Here is a 14,955-nt window from a genome sequence, read left to right as displayed (position 1 = left end):
CCTAAAGCCCAATGCTGGTATGATCAGGCCCCTGTCTAGCTTTGCAACCTTATCTTGCACTTCCTCTTGCTCACCAAGCATTAGACATACTGGTTGTCTTCCAGAGCCTCATAGATGCCCATTTTGTCCCTCCTTTGAGTCATTATGCTTACTTTTTCTTCTTCTTGGCACAGGCCAGCTACTTGTCTTTCTTTAGAGCTCAGGTTAAATGTCATTTTCTCAGAATTGAGGTGTAAGGGAGTCCATTTGTTCACTACTATAAGACTAATGTCTCCTTAATACTAAAATTTTGTTAACACTGACAAGATAGGGCATCTCAAGTCTCTCACGAAAGCTGAACCTCTGTTAGAAAGTCCAGTACAAGCTGCTCCAGTATTCAATTACTTGTAGCCAATCTACTTTACCGTAACATATTTAAAAGAATTTTATGTGGTTGTTGCAAAAATATGTCTAATCTTAACATATATCCAGATGCCTTTTTTCCTAAGTATTGGTTCATGTTCAAAAAATTGACTTATGCCTTTCCGTAGTAGCGGAGATCCATTTGAATTTTATGAGGCTATCTGCCATGACTCTGAGCCATTGGCAACCTTCAGACATTTAGATCCCAGCAGCAGGACCAGAAACTGTTTATCCATCTCTTTCTTCTGTTTGCCTCCAGGAGTGAAACTCCTCTACTATTTCAGGCTGAACCACCATTTAAAACCCTCCTTCCATCCCCTGACAGTGCACTTGCCGAGAACGTTGCTCATTTCTGAAATATGGTAGTCTCTGGAGAAGAGACGGTGTTTGTGTAATCACCAATCGCCCAGTGGGATCCAGGTCTCCAAGTGATTTCATGTGGACACTGCAGCAGGTGGGACATCCAGACCAGCCTAAGCAGATCTGACAGGCACTTCATTTTTGCTTCAATAAAATGTTGAAAATGTATATTTAGACATGTATTTGAATCATAATTTTTTTTTCAATTTCCTCCTGTATTAAGCATTCTTAGCTTTTGTATAAAACAAACACTCCAACAGTGCATAGTCCACAAACATGTAGACCCACAAGTGTATACCACACATGTACACACAAGAACACTTACCCCCAAAGACAATTATACTAAACTAAAAGAAGATTCTAAAATTTCTTCAGACTTAGCATGTTTAGAAGATGATCCAAATCAATTTATCATCGATCTCTGCTCCCATGGAGATTTCTAGAGTTTTGATTGAATTTGATATGTAGCTGGTAACATCAGCTTAGTTCAGCTGACCCATGATGAGCCAAGGGAATTTATAGCCTAGATATAAACCTGGCCAGAAATACAGAGTAAAATTGACTTTAATCCCATGCGATTCCCTAGCATCTGAGAGTCCAGAGTTTTGGAGAATTCCTGAGGAGCATCTTTCTAACTATTTTCTCTGACTCTTAAGCAAGGCTTTCCATTGTGTTGTCTGAATTGAAATCACCACCCAGGCTCTCTTCAGAGCTTCAAAACTTGTCTCTCTTTCCCCATACCTCATAGTTCTTTCTACACACACTCAAACTCTTGATGTCTCCTATTGTATCATAAGTAAATAATTATTTTCCCCAAAATAATACTCTTTTACTCCCTAAAGAGTAATTTAGTACCACCTTTTAACATAGCAAAAGTCTCTCCAAATTATCTTTTAATATAATTAGTTATATTGGAAATCACAGACTGTTTCATTATTGTGATATGACTAGACTTGGGGCACAAAGCCTGTATTATCAGATGGTATTAATCACTCAATTTGTGCCATGTTTAATTTAGTAGTATTTTATTTATTTTGTAGTATTTATTAAGATACCACTTTGTGAGATAGGTTCATAACTGTGTGTGGGATTGTTTATATGTGCTTTCAGTTTCTCCTTTTTATAAACACACAGCCCCTGCCAGAGCAAGAAGCAAGAAAGAACACCTATGGTTTCTCACTTTCTCCTGCTTTCAATCTCTCATGAATGTCTTTCCTAGGCAGAAGTTAACTAGAAACTAACCGTAGATTACAGAAGGATGAATGTGAGTCTGAGATTTGTAGAATGAGACAGAAGTTAACTAGAAACTAACCGTAGATTACAGAAGGATGAATGTGAGTCTGAGATTTGTAGAATGAGAATTGAGCCTTGCGGCATGGCCCTAATCTTCATTCAGGAGTAATCTAAGCCTTCAGTATCCTAGGGTCATTGGGTTACTATAGATTTTCATTAACTTTATGACTGGAATGGCAGTACTATGAGGCAGAGCTGAATACCCAAGTTCCTGGCATAATCTTTCTCATGCCTACAGTCTAACAAATTTGGATAAAAAAATAACCACTTCAGTCTACACCATACTTCCCCTTTTTTGCCATGTTGGTCCCATGACATGTTAAGAGTATTATGGCCGACAGTCAATCTTCTAGAACAATATTCAGAAGTTCTAGAACAATGGAAGCATTGTTGAATCTCCTGTCAAAGTAAAACTTGTACTGAACGAAGTTAAACAAGCAATGAAGACTTTATTCAAGACTATTGCAATAGGGGAGAAAAGCCAGAATTCAGCCCGAGCTTAACTCCGTTAAATAAAGAGTGTTGGAGAAATTTTAAGAGCTGGATTAGGGGAATCCTAACCCCATCTGTATTTGTTAACTGGCTTTATACAAAAAGACAGTAAACTTTCATGAAAGGAGGTAGTTTTACAACTTGGAGCAAGGTGTCTGCTGAAGTCAGGTTCCTACACTCTCATAGAAATTGGAATTGATGATTGTATTTCAAGGAGATGGTCCTAGGTTCTTGAGAAAGACATTCCTGGGTTGAAAAAACAGTGAGTCTTTTGAAAAGATTTACCTCACAAAGAGATCGCTTAAGAACGAACAGTTACAAATTTTGTAAAGTAAATGTTCTAAGAAAAGGGAATTTAGGGCCTAGAGTCAGGAAGAAGACTGACTAAAGTTTAGTCTGTCTGCGGAAATGTTAAGATTGCCTTGATCACTCCTGATGGAATGATTAACGATTTCATTAAATACTAAGGCCCATAAACAGGAAACAAAATTTTTGTGCCTTCCTACAGGTACTCTTTGATTCCAGACATTATGGGTATGGACGAATAGAATTATTTGTTGTTGGTTGGTTTAAAACAAATGCTGCATCCTACATGACAGCACAGTAGCTGCACAAGACAGAGATCCTCATACTGGCCTTGCTCTCCATTACAGTAACTGTGAGAAGTGGCCAACGATGTGCATAAGCTGGATTCCATCATTTCCATTGAGGATTCGAGTCTAATTCAATAGCGACAAATCCCACCTCTATGGAGACATTCTAAAATACATCCACTTGTGCTCTTTTCACTGATATTGGCCTTCTCCTCACCAATGAACTCTGCAAGTATTGGTGAAGACAGTGACTCTGGGTCCTTTTAATAGTTGGGTTGGTGAACAAGAAACCCTACTTCAATATGACAACCTCTCTAAGTCTTCGGATCCTTTCCTCTAGACATTTAATATCGAATACAAATATAGTGTTAGCCACATATGTAATTTCAAATTTTCTAGAAGCCACATTAAAAAAAGAAACGGGCAAAATATTTTAATAATATATTTAATCAATATCTCCAAAATATTATTACTTCAATGGGTAATCAATATGAAATGCATTAATGTATTTTACTTTTGTTTTGCAGTCTTCAAAATCTCGTGTGTGGTTTTTTTTTTTTTTAAAGATTGGCACCTGGACTAACAACTGTTGCCAATCTTTTTTTTTTTTTTTTTCCTGCTTTATTTCCCAAACTCCGGCCCCCCCTACCCTGGTACATAGTTGTATATCTTAGTTGCAGGTCCTTCTAGTTGTGGGATGTGGGACACCACCTCAACGTGGCCTGATGAGCGGTGCCATGTCCTCACCCAGGATCCAAACCCTGGGCCGCTGCAGCAGAGTGCACGAACTTAACCACTCGGCCATGGAGCCAGCCCCTCGTGTGTGTTTTACATTTAAGCACATGTTGACTTGGATAGCCACATTCCAATAACTTCATAAGACCATTTGACTAGTGTATACTGTAACAGATACAACAGTTCTTGACTCTACACAGAAATTTCTGGCAATTTAATCTCATGCTGAGTATATGACCACTGAATCTGTTTCAGAGATATAACTGAAAGAGAGAGAGAGACTTCTGGCTGCTAGACATAATACTCTGATCTTAGCACATTTTTTCTCCTCTCTTACCTTAGCAAACTCTTTCACAAAGTCACCCATGGTTTTGAAGATATGAATTTGAAAACCGCGCAACACTTTTGACATCCTAGTTTCAACTTCTTTACTGGCACCCTGGAATAGGCCGAGATCTGAATATAATTATAGATCAAGACTCATTGAGGAAGAGTAGGAATAAAGAAAACTGACAGGTCCTTGAACTGGAAATCTTAATGGATTTCCAATTAATGCAGAACAGATTTCATCAGACATTGGGAGAGAAACTATCTCTGCTGGCTAGAAAGGCTCTGTAGAATTTGAAGTGCATCGTACTTAAAAATTATCTAAATGTCATCATGCCAACTTTGAGGTCCTATTTTTTTTCCCAATGAATAAGTTTAACCAAAGAAATCTGGGAAGTCTATTTATTCAAGCTACATAGTAATTCATCACCCACAAGTACCAAAATCTTTGCGTAGTTTTTGGCCATCCGATATCTTCTTATGGCAGACACAGAAACTTACTGGCTCTCTCTATATATCTTGAGCATTGTATTGAAAAAAGCCTGTTTCCTTTCTTCAGTTTTTCAGTGCTGTGGGAAGCATTTAAGGTTCTTTGAGACTCTTGGGTTTTGCATGCCCAGCACAAGTGTTCTGTTAGCCAGTACTTGGTCTCCATAGCTCTGCCTTCAGTGGGCATTTTATTCCAGGCAACCACGGGTGATGATTTAAGTGACAGTTTGACATTGTGTGCCTTAGATGACTACAGTTCCATTCTCTAGTGTTAGCTTCATCCTCATTGCCTTTAAACCTAAAGCAGGTTGGAGAACCAATACCAAAATCTCATCCTTGAAGATTAGCTGTTTGCCATCATATCTGGTACTAATCACTGAGTCACTCAGGTTTGAGCTGCAATTCAATATGTTTTAAGCAAAAAGGAACAATGGAATCTTAAAAAAACAAACAAACAAAAAAACAGAACCTGAAATATTTGAGGTACTCCAGGGAGAAGTAGAAACTCATTGCCTATCGAAGAGTGAAATTTTGAGATAAATAGATTTCCATTGATATTTCTCTTTAGTGCTTTCCTTATTTTATTTTATTATGAGTATACATTATTATTTTAAATTAATGTGGTTATATTTATTGAGAATTTTCAGTGTGCCCTTCATCTTGAGATTGAGATGTGCTTTATTTGCATTGTTGCATTGATCACACATGAGCCATGCAAGATTAGTGCTAGTACAATGAGTTCTTTGCCAATAAAGACGTGAGGCATATGGTGGTGAAGGAACCTGGCCAAGTCAAGCAGTTGTTAAGGGCCAGAGCCCAGGCTTGAAGTTTAGCCGCTCTCCCTGACCAAAACCCCATGTTTTCAACTATGATGTAACGAAGCCACTCAAAATACAAAATTACCAGCACTATCCCAGAGGTCACTATATTTTGGTAAGATAGCCAGCACTTGCCAAGCTAATATAAGAAGATATTTAATTTTTATTTCTTCTGGTGCCATGTATAGGTTAACCTAAGCATAAAAATGAAGTTCAGAAGACTATCCTCTTTTTTTGTTTTGACTTAGAGCCTACTTATTGTTTCTCTGGCACATCTGAGAGAGCATTCTAGATAATATTTAAAGGAAATTTCTACTGTCCATATCCTTACTTGCAGGATATGCAATAGCCATGAAATATTATTTTCTTGAGGTTAACTTATTGTATTCTTTCTCAGAAGGAGAGAAGTGAACAAAGTGACCCTACGAGTTCTTTCAGGATGCTTTCAATTTGTTTCTAATTAATGTTTTAAAACTTTAAAACCCACATACAAAAAAGTACAAATATCAGTCCAGTGCTGCTGGTCTAGTGGTTAAGTCTGGCAAGCTCCACTTCAGCAGCCTTACTTTGTTTCCTGGGTATGGGCCTACATCACTTGTCACTGGTCATGCCGTGTGGTGGCTCACGTACAACATAGGGGAAGATTGGCACAGATGTTAGCTCAGGCAGCATCTTTCTTAGTAAAAAAAAAAAAAGTACAAGTATCATAATCATACATCTCAATGCATTAATGTAAGTTCAACCCTGGTAAATTCCACCTAGGTCCTGAATTAGAATGTCACCTGCATTTCAGAAGCCTCTTGCACATCTTCTCCCAACACCACTTCCATTTTTTATAAGGAAACCTTGTGCTGGCTTCTTATTCCATATATATATTTGGCTTGATTTAAAACTTTAACGGGTAGATTTTGACTCTCATCAACCATGTACGAGAGTTCCCGTAAATCTATATCTTCACCAACTTTTAGCTTTGCCAGTTTTTTCCTTATAACTATCCAAGTAAGTGTGTAGCTATGCCTCTTGGTTGTTTCTGAATGCGCATTCATATGATTGTTAATGTGGTTGAGTGCTTTTGCAAATATTCTTTGGCTAAGTATCTCTTCTAGTATCTTGCTCATTTTTCAATTAGATTGTCTTTCTTGATTTATACCCAATATTCATATGTGTTTTGGATATCAGCCTTTTATCAGTTTTATGTTTTACAAATATTATCTCACATTCAGTGGCTTGCACTTCCATTGTTTTAATTGTGTCTTTTGAAGAAGGAGATTCTAATAAAGAACATTTGGAGTTACCTTATTATTCTAGTGAGAGTGTAAATATAGTTTCTAAAGAGCAGTTTTCATAAATGACTTGCCTAATAAGTGTTCTGACTTTGACATTTCTTTTCATGTAAGAAAATTATCTACTAACTGCCCAAAGTGGCTCAGTTTCTTGACTGTAATTGAGAGGTCCCAAGGGTTTAAGTTGCAACACTTAGAAAATCCAAGTTGAAAAGAAATTCCTTCAAATGAATACCTATGTCTAGTAATTCTCTCTCACTTTAAAGATTATGGTTGTTCACATATTAGTAGTTCTGGTGGAATTTTAGTTAAAAATAAATCCCTCATCTCTAAGAGGAACTTGTTCACATAGCAACAGAATAATATATTTTATTTATTCTTCTAGCCTGATAGCACTGCAGACTTCAGGTTAGGACTGCTATTGATCTATTTTATTCTTCTTTGAAAACTGGGAAATATGCATTGCTCAATTTCACAGGAGACCAGACACTATCAATTTCCACTACTTTCAAAATTTCTAACATTTTTGTGTGATATTTTGAAAAGTGTGTCCCATTTCAGATTACTTCCAAAGAGTTGAGACTTTCTATTTTCTTATAGACTCAAAATCTTTGTGGCAGTGTTTTGAAATATATTTCATCTTATTCTTTTTGCTGCAGAAAACAAGTGATAAGCAACTCCTTCAGCTCTTAATCCACTCTAATTCAGGTCCTAATAAAATGTGTTTTATGCTTTTCCTGAGCATATTATTTTACCTTTTTAAATTTAATATTATGAGGAGATATATGTGTGTGAATGTGTGTATGTGCGTAAATTAGAAGTTAATTCTAAGGTGGTTCTCTGACACCAAAAGTGAAAATATATTTCCTGGTTTCCTAAGGTGATATCAGATAATCTGAGCACATTACAGAGTTTCCTTATAGGAAAGATTTCCTCCCAGTTTAGTCATTGAAAACAGCCAATATTATAGCATTAATTAACCAGAATCATAAATCAAAATACAAGAAACAGGAATGCAGTACAAAGCAAGTAGCAATCATGGCATAATTATTTCATTCCTTGCCAGGGTTCTCAATTTCTTAAATAGTAAATCAGTCACAGATATTGGAAATGGATTATGAGGGCAGGAGAAGATCATTGAAATATGTTGCATACTTTGACAACAATTCCACTATTAACCCTTAATTTTACAAATAAACCTCACTCATCTGACATCATTGTGCAATGTTATACAAGAAATAAGATGAGGACTTAGAATTCAAGCACTGTCTTGTAATACAACAGATCCCATACATGCTATCATCAGTCCCCATGGGCCTTTATAAGTGATCATGAACTGGACAATTTTTGAGAAATCTAGGAATTCTGTAGAGGATGCAGTCGATTGTCACCATGACTAGTATCTGACATTTCTACATACCATTGCTGGAACACACAAGAGAAAAAAGTGTTTTCTTTATGTAATCAAATTCTGTTTGGGGGAGTTAATAATACATCAAAATCACACCAGTTAGTTTAAGAATGAGCTTGATATTAGGACCAGGCAGAGGCAGGTCATAAATATCTTTCTCTTTTTTTTAATTTTTAGGACTTTATCTTTTAGAGCAGTTTTAAGTTCACAGCGAAATTGAGAGGAAGGTACAGAGATTTTCCATAAACACCCTGACCTCACACACATAGCCTCCCTTATTAACCATCCCCCACCAGAGTGGTACATTTTTACAACTGATGAAGCTACATGGACACGCCATAGTCACCCAACGTCCATAGTTTACGCTACCACTCACACTTAGTGTTGTACATTCTGTGGGTTTGGACAAATGTATAATGACATGTATCCATTATTATAACACCATACAGAGTATTTTCACAGCCCTAAAAATCCTCTGTGCTCTGCCTCTTCATCTCCCTTATCCCAGCAACCACTGAGGTTGTTACTATCTCCATAGTTTTGCCTTTTTCAGAATGTGATACAGTTGGAATCATACAGTACGTAGCCTTTTCAGATCGGTTTCTTTAACTCAATAAAGTGCATTTAAGTTTCCTCCATGTCTTTTCATGGCTTGATAATGTTTCTTTTTAGTGTTGAATGATATTCCATTATCTAGATGTACCAGTTTATTTACCCATTCATCTACTGAAGAACATTTTGGTTGCTTCCAAGTTAGGGCAATTATGAATAAAGCTACTATAAATATCCGTGGGCAGATTTTTGTGTGGACATAAGAATTTCCCTTTCAAATACTTGCTGTAGGTTACATTTTAAGTTAAAAGGCTATTTCTTGTACTTTTGTGAAAGGGCTGGGTTGTTGGAGTAGAGAAGTGTTGGTCTGTAATATTTGGCAAAGCAAAGAAATATTGGATTAACTGAAGACTGGTAAGTGTGACCCAATAGATAATGAAGTTAATCTTGCAGTTAACTAATCAGGTAGCAATTGTGAAGAACAACTGTCCTAAAATTTTAACTTCAATATAGTTAAAATTATGCTTTTCCAAGATGTCGTCACAGTACAAATGACTGAAGTAAAAATTAGTGGATGCGGCATGTAGAAGTTTAAGATAGCCCTATGACCTTTGCCCTGTGGGATTCCTCCTGTGCTTACATTGCGTTATATGGCCAAAGGTAGATTTTCGCAGTGAGCCTAATCTAATTACATAATTCTTGTAGAAGCAGAGTTTTCTCTGGCTAGTGACAGAAGATCAGAAAGGTCAGAAGTATGCAAAGGACTCAATACACCCTTGCTGGTTTGGAGAGAGAGGAGGTCCCACAAGAACAAACGTAGGCAGCTTACAGATCAGAGAGCAGACTCCAACTGACATCTAGGAAAGAAACCATATTTCAAACCTACCGCCACAAGGAACGGGACTATTCCAGCAACCACAATAAGCTCAAAAGAGGATTCTTTTGAAAACTCAGCCAGGCAAAATCTGTTCAAATTCTTTTATTTTTCCAGCTTTATTGAGGTATAATTAAAAAAATTTTTACTCTGAGACCCCCAGATGGAACCCAGCCTAGTGACACCTCAGCTTCAATCTTGTGAGATCCATTCTAAACAAAGTACTCAGCTAAGCCCCTTAGAAAAATAAAAGGGTGTTGTTTTCGATTATGTAGTGTAGTTTGTGTTCATTCGGTTACGCAGAGATTGAAAACTAAGATATGGGCAATAAACCACTCGATCTAATGACTCCTAGAGCGTCATGGTCATACAGTCCCAACTTTGTCTATTTTCCTCATGGAACATAAAGTATCATTTTGTAAATCATAAGTGAGTATGAGAAGTCCCATAAAAATTTGGCCACCAAATTTTTTGGAATGTCTTTGCTTTAATATCTGGCATCGTTATATAGTTGTATAACCAGTTTGCTGTCCGTTGTCGTGGTGAGAGGCAGGGTATAATATTTCATTGAAGAGGATAGGAATATTCAATATCAGAGGCATAGATACTGGCAATTCCTGGAAGAGTTACACTCAGTCTCCATTGAAAAATAATGATTTATTCGTTCAGGAGTTTTGAACAAATATACTGCTTAATAAAAGCCAAGAGAGAAAGTCAGCTCTTAAGACATTCAGAAAATACTTCTGTCATCCTCTTCAGAGGGTTCATCTTGATGACCGTTAAAGAGAGATGCCAGGGATATCAGCTATGATATGTTGGCGTAACCCAATAGATATTAACGACAAATGTGTTTTGTGTAAAAATGATGTTTGAGATAAGAAGTTGGACATAAATTACCATGGACAAAAATTTAACTTAAGGAATAATTTTAGATTTCTCTAAATACAGTTTAATAAAATGTATTTGAGGTCCAAGAGTTAACCCTAACTGCTATTAAAATGAGAAAAAAAATAAATGCCTGTTTAAGTTATTTGGAGATATATAGTGCTTGAAGGAGAATTTTGTATAGCTATGAAAGATTCTGATGAACCATTGAGAGTCACATTACTAAGGCTCTTTTTTATATATGAGAAATTCCTGGACTTAACTAGTGGTGAGGTTTTATTATTTTTGTTTAAAAGGTATTAGAAGTATATAGATCCTTTTAAATTGTTTTCTTTCTTCAGGAAGTTATTAAAATAATCTGACACCTTAAAACCACAATCTTTGTCGGAATATAACATCTCATACTGCTAAAATATGTTGTATACTGTAGAGTTTTAAAGGATGTTAATAAATAATTTATAGTAGATTAAATAAAACTTTTAAAAGTCATTAAATATAAATTTCTGAGTTCTTTAATCATCCTGTTTTACAATAAAATAGGAATCAGAGTTACTTCCTGAAAAAAAGGCTAACAATATAACCTTCAAATACAAAACTTAATACAGTGAAATCGAAGAGATGCAATTAGTGGATTGGTGGTTTAGTCGTTAAGATTTGGTGCTCCTCTCACCGCTGCTTTCTGAGTTCTGCCACAAGGGAACCACCCCACTCAACTGTCGGTTGTCATACTGCATCATGTCATGTAGCAGCTGCATGTTGCTGTCATTCTGAAAGCTATGCCACCAGTATTTCAAACACCAGCAGGGTCACCCATAGTGGATAGGTTTCAGTGGAGCCTCTAGACTAAGACAGACAAGGAAGAAAGACCTGGCCACCCACTTCTGAAAACATTGACCATGAAAACCTTATGAATAGCAGCAGAGCATCATCTGATGGAATGCAGGAAGGTGAGAGGATGGCGCAAAAAGACCAGGCAGGGTTTGGCTTTGCTGTACACAGAGTCGCTAGCAATTGGAATTAACTTGATGGTACTAATGACAAAATTAATGGATTAAAGAGATTTGAACAAATTTGCAATTTCTCAATAAAATCAACAAATATTCCGTCAACTGAGGATGTTCTAGTATCTTAACACTTTTTTTTTTTGAACGGAGATTAGCCCTGAGCTAACATCTGCTGCCAATTCTCCTCTTTTTTGCTGAGGAAGACTGGCCCTGAGCTAACATTCATACCGATCTTCCTCTGCTTTATATGCAGGACACCTGCCACAGCATGGCTTGACAAATGGTGTCTAAATACGCACCCAGGATACAAACTGGTGAACCCCAGGCCGTCGGAGTGGAACATGAGAACTTAACCACTGCGCCACCAGGCTGGGCCCCTAACACAATTTTAAATAAATTCTATCTTAATTTGTATCATAAGTATTAGACGAGTCATTTCATTTTCTATTATCTTTAAAAAGTAAATCTCTAGTTAAACCAGAAAGTTAATAGACAACTGTGTTATGGTGTATGAAAAATCGCTATATAATCAGATTCTGCTTGAGGCCTATTGACAGTGGTGCAAATTTATGCATATTTGACTGATTTGACTATGTTTCTCAATGAAACACATGAATAATTAGATTTTTCTCAAGGTAATGTATAAAATAGATAGCATATTTAAAGGACCTAGAAAAATACTTGATTCATAACAGCTTTGAATATTAGATTAGTAAATTTTCCTTCTTCAAAAATAAAAAGAATCCGTAGTATTCCTTTATCATGGACAATCAGTTGGGTATTTCATCTTTGCATAAAATAGACAGGTATATTTTCGTACCACCTCTCTCTCTCTCTCATGTCTCTTTCTATCTGTCTCTATGTCTGTCTCTCACTGTCTCTCTCTTTCTTTCTCTTATTGTCCTTAAGAAAAGATTGACAAAGAATTACTCTTCTTAATTTCAAAAATCAATTCTAGTAAGCTGTTAATAATTATAATAATAACTTATGATAATGGGAAATTCATATGAGAAATAAGAGCAATAAATTATCTTTGTTTATATACCGATCGAGTACAAAATAAAATTTATTAGAACAAGAATATTTTCTATACACAAATTTTTTTCATGCTCAATAATTAGTTAAGTCATCTCATGCTGATCTAATTAGAACTGTGGGATTTTGTATGCATATACGAGAAATGCATGCCAAAACATTTAAATGGTAAAAGAGAAAAAGGCAAATTAATCTTTTACAAAAACAGAAGAGCTTAATATTCTGTGTAATATTAAGGAATGTATTATTAAATATAAAAATTTATATATATTTTCTGCTATAAAATTATTAGCCTTCAGTGAGTAACTAGTTTAACATAAGTTGTTTGGGTTAATGGATATTATCTGCACTGAAAATGCAACGTGAGTTTTGCTATTACTTCTCATCTAGATTTAAAACAGAAAAATCATTGGCTAAACTTGAGTCAGAATATACTAATTTGAAGCATTTTGGTTTGGAAGAGAATAAAGAATACTTTCATATTTAAAACTATGTAAAAAGTGAGTTGAAATTGATGGCATTAGGGGCCGGCCCCATGGCCAAGTGGTTAAGTTCTCGTGTCCCGCTGTGGTGGCCCAGAGTTTCTCTGGTTCAGATCCTGGGCGTGGACATGGCACTGCTCATCAGGCTATGTTGAGGTGGCGTCCCACGTGCCACAACTAGAGGGAACCACAACTAAAATATACAACTATGTACTGGGGGGATTTGGGGAGAAAAAGCAGAAAAAAAAAAAAAAGCAGATTGGCAACAGTTGTTAGCTCAGATACCAAAAAAAAATTTGATGGCATTAGATTTTATGAAGTATTTAAGAAATGACATAGATGTTTATTTTAGATCAAGAATTTTTCTGATAGTTCTGTATCAGAGAAGTAATACTCATTTTTACTTAGGTCTTCTATCATATGGTAAGGGAAAGAAGCATTATAGCATAAAAAATATAAGCACCAGTTCCAGTGAGAAGCTACCTGATTTCAAATCTTAGCTCCTCCACTTCACAGCGGTGTGATCTTGGACAAGTTCTTAATATCTCTTCAGAAGGGTTCTGTGCTTTAATGCTCTGCTGTCACTATCTTGAACTTCCAATAATTTTGAACAAAGAGATTTGCATTTCCATTTTGTAGTGGGCTCCATAAATTTTGTTGCAAGTCCTGTTCCTAAGTTAGTATTTATGAAGAAATCCTTTGAACTGTGCCGGGCATGAAGTGATGACTAATTCAACACTAAAACATCTGAAGTTCTGGATATGTTTACCAGGAAGTCAGCCACACATGTTGCTATTACGAAGCACTTTTATTCTTGTGTACAATGTGTCTCCAATCTCCTGTGTTGTTAACAAATCCTTGCTCATTAAAATCCTCTTTCAGGAGTTTTCAAAAATTTCTTATTTGTCAAACGGTGCTTCTCAGGTTAAATATTGTCGTGGTTTTGTTTCTTCTTTTTTAATTTAAAAGTAAAATAAAGCCAGGAGAGTATTTTAAGATGATAGCCTGCAATGTCTTCCCCAGTGAACAATGAAAATGTCAGTATACCATTATTAGGCTTCTTACCTGAACTCGTAATGTTATAATCAGCTTCAAATTGTTAAACTAATATTTCTTGGAATTTTTTTGGCATGACAGCAGAGGAAAAAAATAAACAGGTCTCTCTCATTTGCAAGTATGAATAATTAACTTTTCTCATTACATTTAAGATCCATAAGAGCAAGAAATACGTTAATCTTGTCATTGCTGAAATATGTATACATCTTTCTTTGCACATAATAATAGATCAATAATTATTTTTGAATGAATAATGTGACGAAAATAAAATGTAGATTAATTATCTACCTGCCAGACCAGGTCTGTTGGAAGGAAATCTTCCAAACACGTAATCTTGCCTTGAATTGGGTCCTTAGTCAGCCTCTTCAGGCTTCAAACATCGACCTTCCTTCAGTTCAGAAATATTTTCTTCCACTATATCAGTGGCCATTGCTTTTAATGCATTTGTTGTAAATTTCCATAGAAATTGTAGTAATTTAGAAATTTCATCTTTATTTATTATAGGAAATTGGCTACATGAATGTTAAAAGAGAATGTTTATTGGTGGAGCCAAGGGAGACAGGAGATGATGAAAGGGTAGAATTGAGGAGGAGCCACCTCTGTACCTTGGCTCAAACACATGACTTGCATTTGTCCCTGATGCTCAGGATAGCTTGGTTGAAACAGCATGGCTGCTTCTGAGAAGGAAACCAGTTGGCTCACTACCCTGATGCTGCTGAAGATCATTGCAGCCTCTGCTTGCTGCTGCTTGTTGCTGGTGGATCCAATTGGAGCAGAAATTGAAAAGAAATGAAATAAAATGATGATTTCTCTCTTTGACTTAAAAAAAAAAAAAAAAAACACTTTTTTGTCCTTATACCGATT

This window comes from Equus caballus, chromosome 17 (assembly GCF_041296265.1).
Source record: "Equus caballus isolate H_3958 breed thoroughbred chromosome 17, TB-T2T, whole genome shotgun sequence".
NCBI classification, from domain to species: domain Eukaryota; kingdom Metazoa; phylum Chordata; class Mammalia; order Perissodactyla; family Equidae; genus Equus; species Equus caballus.
Note: the sequence above shows the minus strand (reverse complement) of the source record.